Genomic DNA, 13,143 nt, shown 5'->3' on the forward strand with positions numbered 1-13,143 from the left:
AGCCCTGGCAAGTTACAATGTAAAGAAATCGTCATTGCTTCCTCGAGAAAGCACAAATAATACAGTCCAGATACTATGGAATGAGAATGATTTTCAAGGATGTACCTGAAATAGAAAAACACACAAGCGCAGAGAGAGAGGGGGAGAGCGAGAGAGAGAGAGCGAGAGAGAGTGAGTAAGGCTTTCTCACTTAAAATAAACATGCACTATTATACTACAACTATTACTAGCTGTCAATGTAAGCTGGCTAAGACCTATATTGCTAACTGAACCTTGTTTAAATTAAGCAGTATTTATAATTCGTAAAAACCTGCCTACAGTTGTACAGATGTGTGTTGAGGTGGTAAGGCTCTTTCGGGTAGAAGTTTGCATTTTTCCCTCGTGGGAGAATGTATCCACTTCTGAATGGGTTAAGGAATACCTTGTATGAACAAACCATTACGTATGTTGAGGAGCGGTATAAGGGGATCTCCAGATTGTGTTTGGTTTAAAGATCCTCTATTTAGTCATATTGTATGGCAACATGGAAGATGATGTGCTGGTCTTAGATCTTGTCTCTACCTGTTCTTCTGACAGAGGAAGTTTGATACTTCTGAAATGTTAGTCCTCCCATTGAGCATCCTGTCTCCTGTTTAGCATCCAAAGGTGGGTCCCAGCAGAGAAGAACCATCTGTAGCAAATGGGTGTCACTGACAAACTACAGCCTTACACCATTTGAGGATTTGAAGGGTTTTTCACTTTGATCGTGAGCATGCTAACTTTCCATAGATGCAGACGCTAGAGAGAGAATTTTAGACAAAGATCCCTTACACCATTTTTCGAAAGTTCAGTATAAGGTGTTGTAACATATTCAAAGGAACTGAGGCAAACTTTTGCGAAAGGTATGGAGAGACTGTTTGAGAATCTTACTATGATTCATTTAGAGAATTTAGTCATTCACCTGTGAATCAGCATTCTTAAACACCGCTCTCTGAACTCGCAAATTAGAGAGCTGACTGGTCCAGGTGGACGATGGATGTCTTCCTGCTCTGTGCTGCAAGAATTCACAACTGCTTGGTAATCGGAAATGGAGAAATTATTCTTGCGTTATCCTTAATCCGAGAGACAGCAAAGCTCCTTTGATGTCCAGGAAACAGGTTTCTTGTTGACCAGCATACAGAGTGGGACGGATCAGGACTAGCCAGAAGGAGACTGCTGTTTTTTTTTTCTTGTGGCACGAATGTGTGGAAAGTTAGAATCACCGAAAGATCTGAGTCTTCCTGAAGAACAACCTGCAGGAATAGTGAGGACTGGCTTTTAGCTGAAGGGGCCTGACTAAAAGTGTGGAAAAGCATTTTCTTATACTTAAAACTGTGGACTGGTGCCCAAGGCATATTGCTTAGAAGTTTGGCACCTTTTGTACTACCACTAACAGTTAATAACAGTAGGAGATCTGAATGTTTTGTCATTTGTTTTGATTACAACTGTGTTAAGATTTGCTGCACTTGAGTAAAATTCTAAGGAATCTTTTTTTTTGTTTATTAAATGGCCGGGGAGTTTGTTTCAGAACCAAAAACAAACGCAGTGCTGCCTGATTGTATTGGATTCTTAAAAGCACAACTAAAGCATTGGTATGCCAACCTTTTCCATTCCAAATACTTCTTTAAATGCAAAAACACTTCAAGGTGTATTTTTTAAAATAAATCTTTTTATTGAACAGTTGCTCAGTATGCATCAAAGTATACATGTACGGACAATAACATGACATTCCCAGATAGAGAGTCATCCACCATATCAGTTTCAGACAGTAGCATAATCGGCCGACAAATCATTTCGATAGAGATATACATGCGATAAAACATGAATAACTTCCATCCACACTCCTTCCACCCTCCCAGAACTCCCCGATCAGGCCTCTATGTTCCCCTGTGGAGGATCTCTTCCCCCAGATGTTCTCATATTTACGAGAAACAACTACCAATTGCCAGTACCGCCGTTTATTCTACGAATTTGAAACACGATGAGACAGAATGACACTGACTCTTCTAAACCACTCTTTCATTTTGAGTTAATGAATTTTTTTCACACTGAAATTCAAATCATTTCAAATCAACAAGACCTTTACAAAAAATCTTCACTGCAAACATTACAACGAACCCCGCATAAAATCTTTACACATACAAAAAGACTTATTCTTAGTGACTTCCCAAATTCAAAACAACATTCACTTCCTCAAACACACAAGTGACTCAACACTCATACTAATGTTTCAACTCATTCACACATTCCAACATACCCCATATATACACTCACATGAAAAAAACCTTTGGGGTACAAGCGGCTAATTATACGTGAATCAATTTAATTAGTCTGGGAAACCTTATTCAATAGAATTACTAATTTCAACAATAGGCCATCTGAAACTACACTAAAAAAACATTTTTTCTTTGTTTCAAAAAATTATGGCTTTGCTTGATTGGCCAAACGAAGAAAGTGGTTGACGCATTTCGAGTTCCTTTGGAGAGGAACTCTCTTCAGGACCACATAGCTCTGCAAAACAGAAACAATCTTGTCTGACTCTACTTGGTAGATGATGGTAACCTCCAAATTCTATCTAATGGAGCAGCTTGAGACTTCTTACCGTTAACTTTCATTCGGTGAATTCTCTCAAGGAAACTGCCATGTGTTCCCTAGAAATGGAAATTCCAAATAATATATATATATAACACGTCTCTAAGTGTAAACTGAAAGTATAAACACTCTTTATGGAGACAGTCATTTTGTTTACTTGTGGTCTTCTTGTTGTCACAAGCCTCAAATCAGGTACTCTGTTTTACTTCTGCGCACAGTGTCTATTCAATGATATTCTGTAACATAAAGTAAAGCGCAGTTGAGTTACCAAGTGCCGGCTGGCAATGTTTCAAAAGAGTACGACCGGTCTCGTTGAACCCTCATACCTGTGTGGCTCCAATCAAAGGCGGATTTTCTTAATTCCTTATGTAGTCCAAATTCTGTGAACCCAAGAATAGGGCATGAATTAGATTCTCTAATAACTAGGCTTAAGATTCGTCATTCTTATCTCAATGTAGTACCCTAAGCATCTAGTAGTGCTTCTGTCAATTAAATTGCCCTCGTACATAAGCGAATTGGTTACACAGCGTTAGTTTGATGTGAGCTTCAATGACAGCAAATTCGAGGGATTTAGAATTAAATATATCGACAGAATTACAGCTCTGGAATCTGTACCCGCTTCGCATTGCTTAGACTATAGGCGATGGACCTGTGGAGCCGTGGCACTTGTGTTCTTAAACGTATTGCTGAGTTGACAGCATCTGAGCTTGTATTTGAAGAATTAGTATTATGCGGTGGGGATGTTTAATCAAGTTCTCGGTCTTAAGAATTACTACGCGTAGATCACGTTTACCTGAATGGTTGTGGACGCGGTTTTCTCGTGTCTCTCCGGGTCGTTGTATGATTCACAGCGATGGCGGTATGGATAATCTCTCGATACTTTAGCGGGAGTAAACCTGTTGGAATTCTGGGTATTGAAGTTATTTTTGCGGGAGGCAAAAAACTTGATGTCGATATGAAACTGGGTGGAATATCTTAGTCCCGTAGAGGAGCGGTTTCTTATAATTGTAATGGATCTCGAAAAATATCGAATCAGATACTTATAGCAAGGTATTGAAACCGTGTAGTTGGTTCATGAGTGTTGGGAGCGATTGGAGTCTTCCAAGTGATGTCTTTTTTTTAATCAATACACACTGTAATGGGACAACAGGAGGTCTGTCATTTTATCAATGGGTGGTCGGGCAAAACTTTGACTGTACAATCTTTTGTATTAAAATACTACAATATAGAGAGGGGTTAAAGACTCCTGAACCAACTGCATGGTTTCAATACCTTGCTATAAGTATCTGATTCTATATTTTTCGAGATCTATTACAATTATAAGAAACCGCTCCTCTAAGACCACTGCACACACTCCTCCCCCTGAGAATGCCCCTTTGGACCTACCAACCACGTTAATGCCTGCACCCACTCTGCAGCTAGAGCTGGCCTAGCACCTAACCAGCAGCAAGAGACCTACCTGGTAACAGTAACACTAGGGGGAAGGCCGCATGCTGATGCAGGTATTTCAGGACTCTGCCAAGAACCCAAGTATTTCTGCCTGCGTCCCTGCTGTTGATCCTGCAAACGGGGCAACCGAGCAACAAAGTCAGTCAACCCTACCCATCGCAGTGCAGAATGTGGAAGATTGCTCCTACACGATTGATCCTGGCACTCCCTTCATAGCCCCGAGGCTGGTATAGCCAACTTCATCCAGAGCCTGGAAGCTGCCACTGGTACACAAGTACCGTGGACTCCAGAAACAGGGCCCCAGCACTTCTATTCAGTATCTGATGGCACAGGGACCTCTTCCGGCAAGGGGGGGTTCGACACAAGCGAGGACGACAGTGAGGACTCAAACTAAAGACACTGGAATGGTTCAGCAGGGCTCCACTTGTAATGCTCTTGCCCCTGATGCTGTTAAATCCAGGAGGTGCTGTTACCTGGCGCGACACCAGGATTTACATAATGAGAACAATGGGTTATTTCAGCTTTTAAGTACTTTGTCAAAGAAAGGGGAGCAATGCTTGGTTTGTTCATTAGAAAGGGTTGTTTTTAATATGTAAAATATAAGCCCAGTTATTCCACATGATATTGGTAATGCTATGGCATGTGAAGGAAATGGTATTCAACAGTATCTTTCTATGTTTCAGTTCTTCAACATTTACTTATGCTAAACAACCAAATCCCTTTCCAAAGTCTATAAAGTAAGCAGGTAGGTGCATGGAGCCAAGGGGTGTAATAGATTACTTTAGTCTTACTGATATGTCAGGTCTAGAACAGGCAAGATATAACAGACTCCAATGCATTCATTATTGCTTTGGCTTGGGACCTCACAGCCTATATTTACCTAGAACATATGCCACCAGTGTGATCCAGTAGCATACAAACCATGTGGTCAAGGGTTTCTACTGGTGAAGCTGGCTAAGTCTTCACTCTCAGAAAAGCTGCCAATACCCCAAACTGTGAAATTGGGGACAGAACCACTTCTTTTTCTGTCAAAAGTACATCATGTAAATGTAAATTGATACTTGTATAGCGCACTACTCACCCGCAAGGGTCTCAAGGTGCTTGTACGAATACCGCTGTGGAACCCATCCTGGCTTTCCCTGTGAGGCGTTCACTCCTGGGCACCCCCAAGGTGGAGGCCAGGCATCCTTAGCGTTGTGGAGGCCGTTGTGGAGATTAAGCAAGCTATTGGCCAGAGTTGCATAGTGGGACTCCATGATTGGAATAGGCACCGAGGCGAGAATTATCAGGTCCGTGGAATGTTTGAGCCCAAGACCCGCTGAGGCGAGGAATTGAACCCTGGTCCCGGGCTAGACCTCTGCATCAGGGTCTGCCGCTCAAACCATTGAGCCACACTTCTCCACATCAATTAAGGTATTGTAAGAAACGGGATTAGTATTTGTGTTATGCCCTCAAAGTCATTAATTAACCTGTCTCAACCCCCTGGTAACTATGGCATAGAGTGAACAGACTTAACTTAGGGAAACATGTAAAGTATTTATGCAGTACCAAAACAGTTAAAATGCCGGACAATAAAAAATCCCAAACCGAATTAGAACAATAGAGTAGAACTTTGTGAGTAAAAACATAGAAACAATACAATTCCAATAAGAGGTACCATAGACATGAATTTTTGAATCTGTAGTTAAAATGGCTCAAAAAATGCAAAGAGGTAATGGCAGTCAAAGCTTGAAGTAAACCGGGAGCTAGACACAATTTGACTGACCGTGATGGAGCTGTGGTCAGATACACTAATCAGGTTTGCCTCAGCTGGAGGTTTAACCTTGGGACTAAGGGCCTTATTTAGATCTTGGCGGACGGGTTACTCCGTCACAACGATGACCGATATCCCGTCTGCCAAAATATAAATCCCATAGAATATAATGGGATTTATATTTCTGTGTATGGGATATCTGTCACCGTTGTGACAGAGTAACCCATCCTCCAAGATCTAAATCAGGTCCTTAGTCTTTTTTATGGAAGTCAAAATCATTCAACAGAGCAAGACAGCAGGCTATATCTGAGGAACCCTTCACAAAATTGGATAGTCTTTGGGCAACGTGCCACTGATGCCATTTATAATGCTATGAAAGTCTTTGATCAAATTGTTGCAGCAAGGGAAGTTCACTTACTGGTCAGGTACTACTGGCACCTTCACCCAGTGAGCATTTTTATCTTTGGACTTAGGGCCTCATTTAAATCTTAGCAGACTGGATATCCCGTCTGCTGAAATATAAATCCCATTATATCCTATGGGATTTAAATTTGGTCAGACAGGATATCTGTTACAATAGTGCCAAGTCCTTGGTCTTTCTTGAAGCTTGAAATGCTTTGGTGTACAAAGCTGCAGTTGTATCCAACACTGTTCTGCGAGGCCAGATACCTACTCACTGAAGGTTCACTGACTGGGATTTGCTGGTGTAGAGAAGTCAGAAAGGCAGAAACCTGATTTCTTAGCACAACGAGGTTGCACCTTGGGTGAGTAGGTTGGGTTGGTTTGTCCTGGTACTCAAGAGATCTGCAAGGCCAAACGTTTTCCAAGTCACAGGTTTTCAGGGGTTTTAAGAGAAGACTCCGGAACAGCAGGCTTCTGGTCAGGTATAGGTTACTTGGTTGTAATCAGCTGGGAACTTAATGAAAGGCCTTTTGCGGCTTTCTGTGGCCCTGTGCCACAGAGAAGGTCAGCCAACTGACCTTTGTGTCCACTAAGTCCTGAGTACAAGAGGGAAGCCCAGTGTCTAAAGTGCTCATCACAGGATGCAGGATCAGTCCTCTTATGTTCTTCCTTAGATACAGAACGTGTTCTGAGGAGGGTGCCTAAGGATGCCATGTGAATGCCAGGTACTTGCTAGAGGATGGGTTGACTTCTTACCCCTCACTAACCAATGGGTTAAATGTTCTCAGGGATAACCTTACTCACTTTTGAAGCAGGTCCTGTTTCCCCTACTGCAAACAATCACACAGTGCCCCTCACATCCAAAATCCAAGTTGTGGGAAACAGTTGTCCTCTTGTACAAAAGTTCAGTGCTCACTCAGAGGTGTGGCCAGGATAATGAGCAGTTACATCTCAGGTGGTCATGTAAAATATTTCTGGAGGCTGTTTTATGTCCATTGAGTTAGGTGAGATCTGGAAAGGCCCCAGCGTTTGTTCTCCGAGGCACCAAACACTTGCTTGTGAGAAGGGAGGCCAATTCGAAGTAAATTAAGAACCTATATACCCAAGCTGGTCTTCCTGCCAGTGAAGAAAAACACCTCACCAGACCCAAGCCATTGTGCTTGCTCTGGGAGTTGTTTTCACACCTTATCAGGGCAGATCACCATTGGAATACTGCTGGAGAGTTAATACAGATTAGTCTCCAGAAGCTTTAGGTAGGGAAAAGGCAACTTTCTAAAATTAACTTTTCCTTAATATCTATTTAAAAACCCTACCACCATTATGTTGGACTTCGAAAAACATTGAACAGAGTAGTGTAATCATACTTCTAGGTGGGCACAACCCAGAGATAGCAGAATTAATATTTAACCCAGCTCTTCGTTATTTCCTATGGGCCAGCCAGAGCCTTCTTAAAATGAAATGAACTTTTTCGTGCTAGTCAAAGTAAGTACATTTAAACTTAACATTACTACATGTACTTCCTTTAATTATCATGCACACTACCTTATGGTCTGCAAGGCCTACTAATGGATGCCTTTTTAATATTTAAAAAGAAGATTTTCTCCTGTAAAAAGGGTTATATTAACAGGCTGCTTTACAGGTTTTACACTTTAGTAATCAGACTACACAAGGTAGGGCTGTAGTCCTGTTTGCCCTGCCACTATAATGGATAGCACAATAGGTGATGCAGTCTTCAAGTAGTATTTATTTCCCAAGGCCCTATACTACCATAAACTAGACTACTATATACAAGAGATACAGAGGAAAGTTAAATGTGCCAATTAGGAGTAAGCTAATTCAGCCATGTTTAAAGGGGAAGCACAGTCACTTTATCACTGGTTAGGAGGGATAAAGCCAACAATGCAGATAGGGCAAAAATCTGAGGGGCCGTGACACAAAAGATCGTCATTTCCTACAGGTTTTTTATTCAATATTTCAAAGAGTACGAGTTTCTAATTTGAAAGTGCTGACTCTGTTACTGTGTGGTGGCATAATGTGGGCATGCCATTAGAAAAACATTAGAACCTGTAAAAACCAAATCTCTAAGTTTTCTTTAATGCATCTTCAAGTGTACCCATTCCTCTGCATCGATATTAGAATTGGTGATAGATCAAAGCCAGTATAAGTGTCACACGCTTAATGCTCTATTTTAGGCAAAGAACAACGATCTCACATTTTTTAAAGTAATTATTGAGGTAGAAAGTTATTGCATAAAACGAAATAAAATTGATATATTCACATACTTATGATACTAGAAAGAAGGCGCACAACTTATGTTGTTCAACCAAATAGACATCTTTACTAGAAAGGAATGGACTATTGCGGGAAAGCAAGTAGTTGAAAAATTAACAGATTCAGTTGTCAAAAATAAATGTTCTAGTCTTGTAACATATGTAATCATCAAAAACTCATTCAGAAGTGTAATACCTCAAGCTGAAATGTGATCACTCTCTAAAGTCTAAAAGGAAGAGCAAGATTAAGCACATACGTGCCATGAGATGACATATGGCCATAACACATTAAATTAGCCTAGGAGATGCTATTTTAAGAAAGGTCTCTGCCATAATTTTGGACTGACATGTGTCTTAATAACTGCTGAGTAGTCAGAGTCGTTAGACAGTAGTCAATTGCTGTTTTTCAATGGAATGTTGAAGAAATATGCTGGTTTTGGCAGGAAATTTAACAGTGTTTATTAACAACTCTAAAGTAAATACAGAACACAACACAATAGCGTAAGTCACACAAAATAACAATGCTACAAAAACATAAAAGAGCACCCCACAAGAAAACAGTCAAAACAAAATGAAAGACAACAGAGTGTACAAATACAGCTCATAAAAACAGCACAATAGTTCACCACCAGAGTTAAATCCATCACAAAAAATACGCATTTTTTTTTAACTTTAATTATCAGGTGATAACATGTGTTTGTACCAAGCATTGCTGAACTCACCAACATGAACATAAAATGGCGCAAGTCAGAAATGGTGTGTGATCTGAAATTTGACAAATTGTGAAGTAGAAAGTCGGTTAATTGCTCACACTTCAGCTGGTTTGCTGGGTTATCTGCTGAGTACACTGCAATTTGAGGAAAACAAGTCAAAATCCACATGTATTGAATCATGTAATTAGACATAGGAACGAGGATCAAATCTTTTTTTTTAAGCTTTGGGAAGATCAATATGAAATGACATAGGTCAAGGATACACAACTGAGCAGGAACAAACAGTTAACTTTTTATGTAGTTGAAGAAGTGTAACTATTGCCATGTGGAATATTTCGTAAATTGTCATTAACGAAAGTCCTGTGCTTAAACATTAAACTTGGCAAAAGGTATTAACAAAAGTTTTATGTTTAGTGAGATGAATGCTTGTCTAAACTTTGCCAAATTATATTCATATCTTCTTTTTTATCAAGGTAAGATTCTGTTTCTGAATCAGTCCATTTTTTGCCACAAACAACTTAGAGATAGGAATGTATAAATGATTCGGCTGAAGCAATGTATAATTCATGATTGTCAGAGTTCCCACTAAGGATTCCTCCATGTTAGCCTGTCCCTCCTGACCTTTCTTCTTAGAATTTGTTGTGTATTTTTTATACACAACCTCAGCATCTTGGTAACCTACTTGCTCTCTTGCTGGGTTGCTTGACTGACATCTTGCAGTTTAAATCACGGCCTCGCTGCTTTTTTGAATCGTATGATTCATGCTTTCAGTATGTTTGAAACTTTTACCCTTTTTTCCAATGTTAGCTTTTAAATCTTACTTTTTCTAGGAGTAGAACGTATCTTATGAACTGAACAGAAAATAAATACTGGGCTCAGAGATACTGGCAAGATGATTTTGTGACTTGGGAAACAGCTGGAAATTCCAGGTAAGGCATTTGCTTCGTCCTAGTAAAAGAGTTGATTACATTAGAAATTATCCGTTTTTTATTAATTTCATTTCTAGTTGTATGTTACTATGATGAAATGATCTTGTTTGTGCATATTCAGATACAGAAAATGAAGTATGCATGCCTGTTAGTCAATTTCCCCACTAGGCAATAAGCACCCTGTAATATTAGACAGCCTGCATTTTGACGTGGGAGGGATACTTTGAGATTTCAGTGTCTCTTGTAAACTATATCTGTCCCCACATTAGATTTTGGTTATCTGGGCATCTTTAGCACCACCACAAAGGGTTCAGGACTGGAGGGGTACCACTTGAAGGGTCTAAATGTACTCAGGCTGGAGCCAGGTGCAGGTTAAAGATGTAGGAAGCCTTTTGTGTCCCTGTGGCTCTGAACAGGTGGCCAGCAAACTAGCCTTTGTGAGTCTCTCTGGAGGTCCTGTGACAGTTGAAGATCCAGTCCCTGTCCCCAGGCAGAAGTTAGCAGACCAGCAGGACAGACAGGGCAGCCACCCAGGCAGATCAGCAGTCTTGTAGATCAGCAGTCTATCAGAATGTCATTCCTTCCAGCAGCATAGCAGTACTTTTTCTTGGCAGATTATTCACAGGTCCAGAAGTGTACCAAAGAGTTGGTGTCTTCAATCAATCAATCCGGGATTTGTGAAGCACACTACTCACATGTCAGGGTCTCAAGGTGTTGGGACTGCACTTAGGTCCTACTTTTATACCCTGATGCCCAGGTTTTGGAAGGTGGGAGAAACTTATAGACAGTGGCTTTGAAGTGCATGCCCTGATTCCAAGCTGGCTGAAGTGACAATGCAGGGTCATTAGGTCTTTTGTGTGAAGGTATAGTACATGATTCAGTTGTAAGAGGCACTGTGCTCTGCTCCACCCCCATCCTTACAGCTGATGGCCCATTCAGGCACACTTAATCATACTGTTGTGTATTCGTCTGGGAGGAATTCCATAAGTCTAACGGTCAAATATACCCAGTCATGTGACCAGGCCAGGCTATAGGCACAAAAAGGCTAACGGCAGAAAAATGGCAACTTTATAAAAGTGGGATTTTTATAATTGTGATAAAAAAAAACAGCTTTACCGTTAAACAGGGCTCTTCACCACAATCCTAAAGACACCAAACATGACATAGCCAACAACTCCCAGTTGGAAATTAAAGCTTATTAAATGTAGTAAGGAATCCCCAATGTTATCTAATGGGAGTTATAGGCCTAACAGTAGTGAAAAACGAACTTTGGAATTTGTCATTACCAGGACATGTAAAACCTAAAAGTACATGTCCAACCTTTTAATTCCACCACACCCTGGACCAAGGGCTGCATAGGGCCTACCTTAAAGTTTATCTTTATGTGATCAAACAGGTTTTGAAGGCTAGGTAAAGGGGATTTAAATGCCAAGACTTCATGGTAATTTAAAACTACAATTACACAATCTAAGCTATGCTTGGTAATACGAGAAAAGTAGCACTTCGCTGTTAGGACGAGAACCCTCACTCACCAAAAGGTGACATGCTTCATCATTGGGTTCCCTCCTCACACAAGGACTGCAAAGTACCTTGTGGGGGCTACAACTCCCAAGAGTCAGAACGGAAGAAGCAGGGGTGTTTTGATGAGCAAAATTATGTTTTTGAGTGAGGGACAGATTGCAAGGGGATCTAAAGTATCAGTAAAACTATCACCTGGTGGGCGAAACAACTTTTATTCTTGTGCCCGCATTGGATAGGGTTAAAAGAGTGCGAGGACAGGGGGTAAAATACTACCCTATCTTAATTGGTCAACATGTTTCTGCCCTAAATGATTCTCTACAGTTTACGGACATTCATCAAGACCCAAGAAAAGACGGTCACCCTGCTATTACAAATCCAAATTAAATTCCAGCCATATATTCGACGAAAAGATAAGTAAACAGCAATTACTCACAGTTTATATAGGCAACATGGAGCATGTTTTAAAGTGCTACTTAAGTGGGTGACTCAATAAGTGCTGCTGGCCCACTAGTAGCATTTCATTTACAGACCTGGGATATATGGTTTACCACTCTACTAGGGGATTTACAAGTAAATACAATATGCTAATTGGGTATACGTCAATGTAACCATGTTAAAAGGAGGGGGAGCTCCAGTAACATGTCCAGAAGTGCAAAAATGGTGGAGGTGCGCCAAAACGTTTGGGGGAAGACCACCCTAAGGCTGAGAGGTCTAACAGCGACTATCTCACTAGGGTAGGAAACCTGCTGGAGAGGAATCTGCTGACAAAATATTTGGCTCATTGCACATCTTTAAAGGTAGTATTTTTGATCCTAGTGTGACATTTTTCCACTGTGACACAAGTTCTGCACACACAACAATGCACTGTTTTAGCAACATCTCTGACTCTTACTTGGCTCTGACTTAGCTGACTCTTTCACACTTGTTGATGCTTGAGGTCTTTCATAGCTGCTATGATTAGGACGATTATTGATGTTGGCGCTTAAGCTAACAGAAGCTATACAGGTTTTAGTGCCCATGGGCTATAAAGTAAAGGTATTAGTTACCTTTCATAACCTTATAGTGCTTGCATGAACATATTTTAGGAGGGTAGTTCTTCATGAAGGGTAGTTCTTAATGTCATTTAACCTGTTTATATATATATATACTGGAGTGAAGACAAGTATCTAAAACAGGCTTAGTTTTAGTTTGTTGCTTAATCGTTCTGTACATTTCTGCAAATCTAAGCCTTCGCTTCTTTTAGTCCATTCCTGCCACAAGATATCTGAAATTGGCTTCTCCATAATACAAGCTCTTTACCTTTCTTGTGTCCTGTTGCTGGTCCCACATCTTGTGGCATTTTCATTAGGGAGTAGGTATATAGCACTCTGTATGTCAGAGTCAGTGGGGATGCGATAAATTAGAGCCCATGTGGCATACCCTGTGGGTTGATAGCATGTGTCTCATTTGAAAAAGAGAGACCTCTTTCTGCAAACTCAATCTCATTTGAAATCACC

The 13,143-nt window shown here is 40.6% G+C and overlaps 1 protein-coding gene across 4 annotated transcripts in view; it reads left to right on the top strand.

Annotated features, from left to right (window-relative positions):
* Positions 1 to 13,143, top strand: part of GULP1 (GULP PTB domain containing engulfment adaptor 1) — a 1,926,496-nt gene that overhangs the window by 611,204 nt on the left and 1,302,149 nt on the right. For all 4 annotated transcript variants that reach the window (XM_078683687.1, XM_078683689.1, XM_078683690.1 and 1 more), the window contains exon 3: positions 10,028 to 10,126. The gene's annotated coding sequence lies outside the window, so the exon portion shown is untranslated. The remainder of the gene's footprint in view (positions 1 to 10,027; positions 10,127 to 13,143) is intronic.

Source organism: Lissotriton helveticus, chromosome 3_1 (genome assembly GCF_964261635.1).
Source record: "Lissotriton helveticus chromosome 3_1, aLisHel1.1, whole genome shotgun sequence".
NCBI lineage: Eukaryota > Metazoa > Chordata > Amphibia > Caudata > Salamandridae > Lissotriton > Lissotriton helveticus.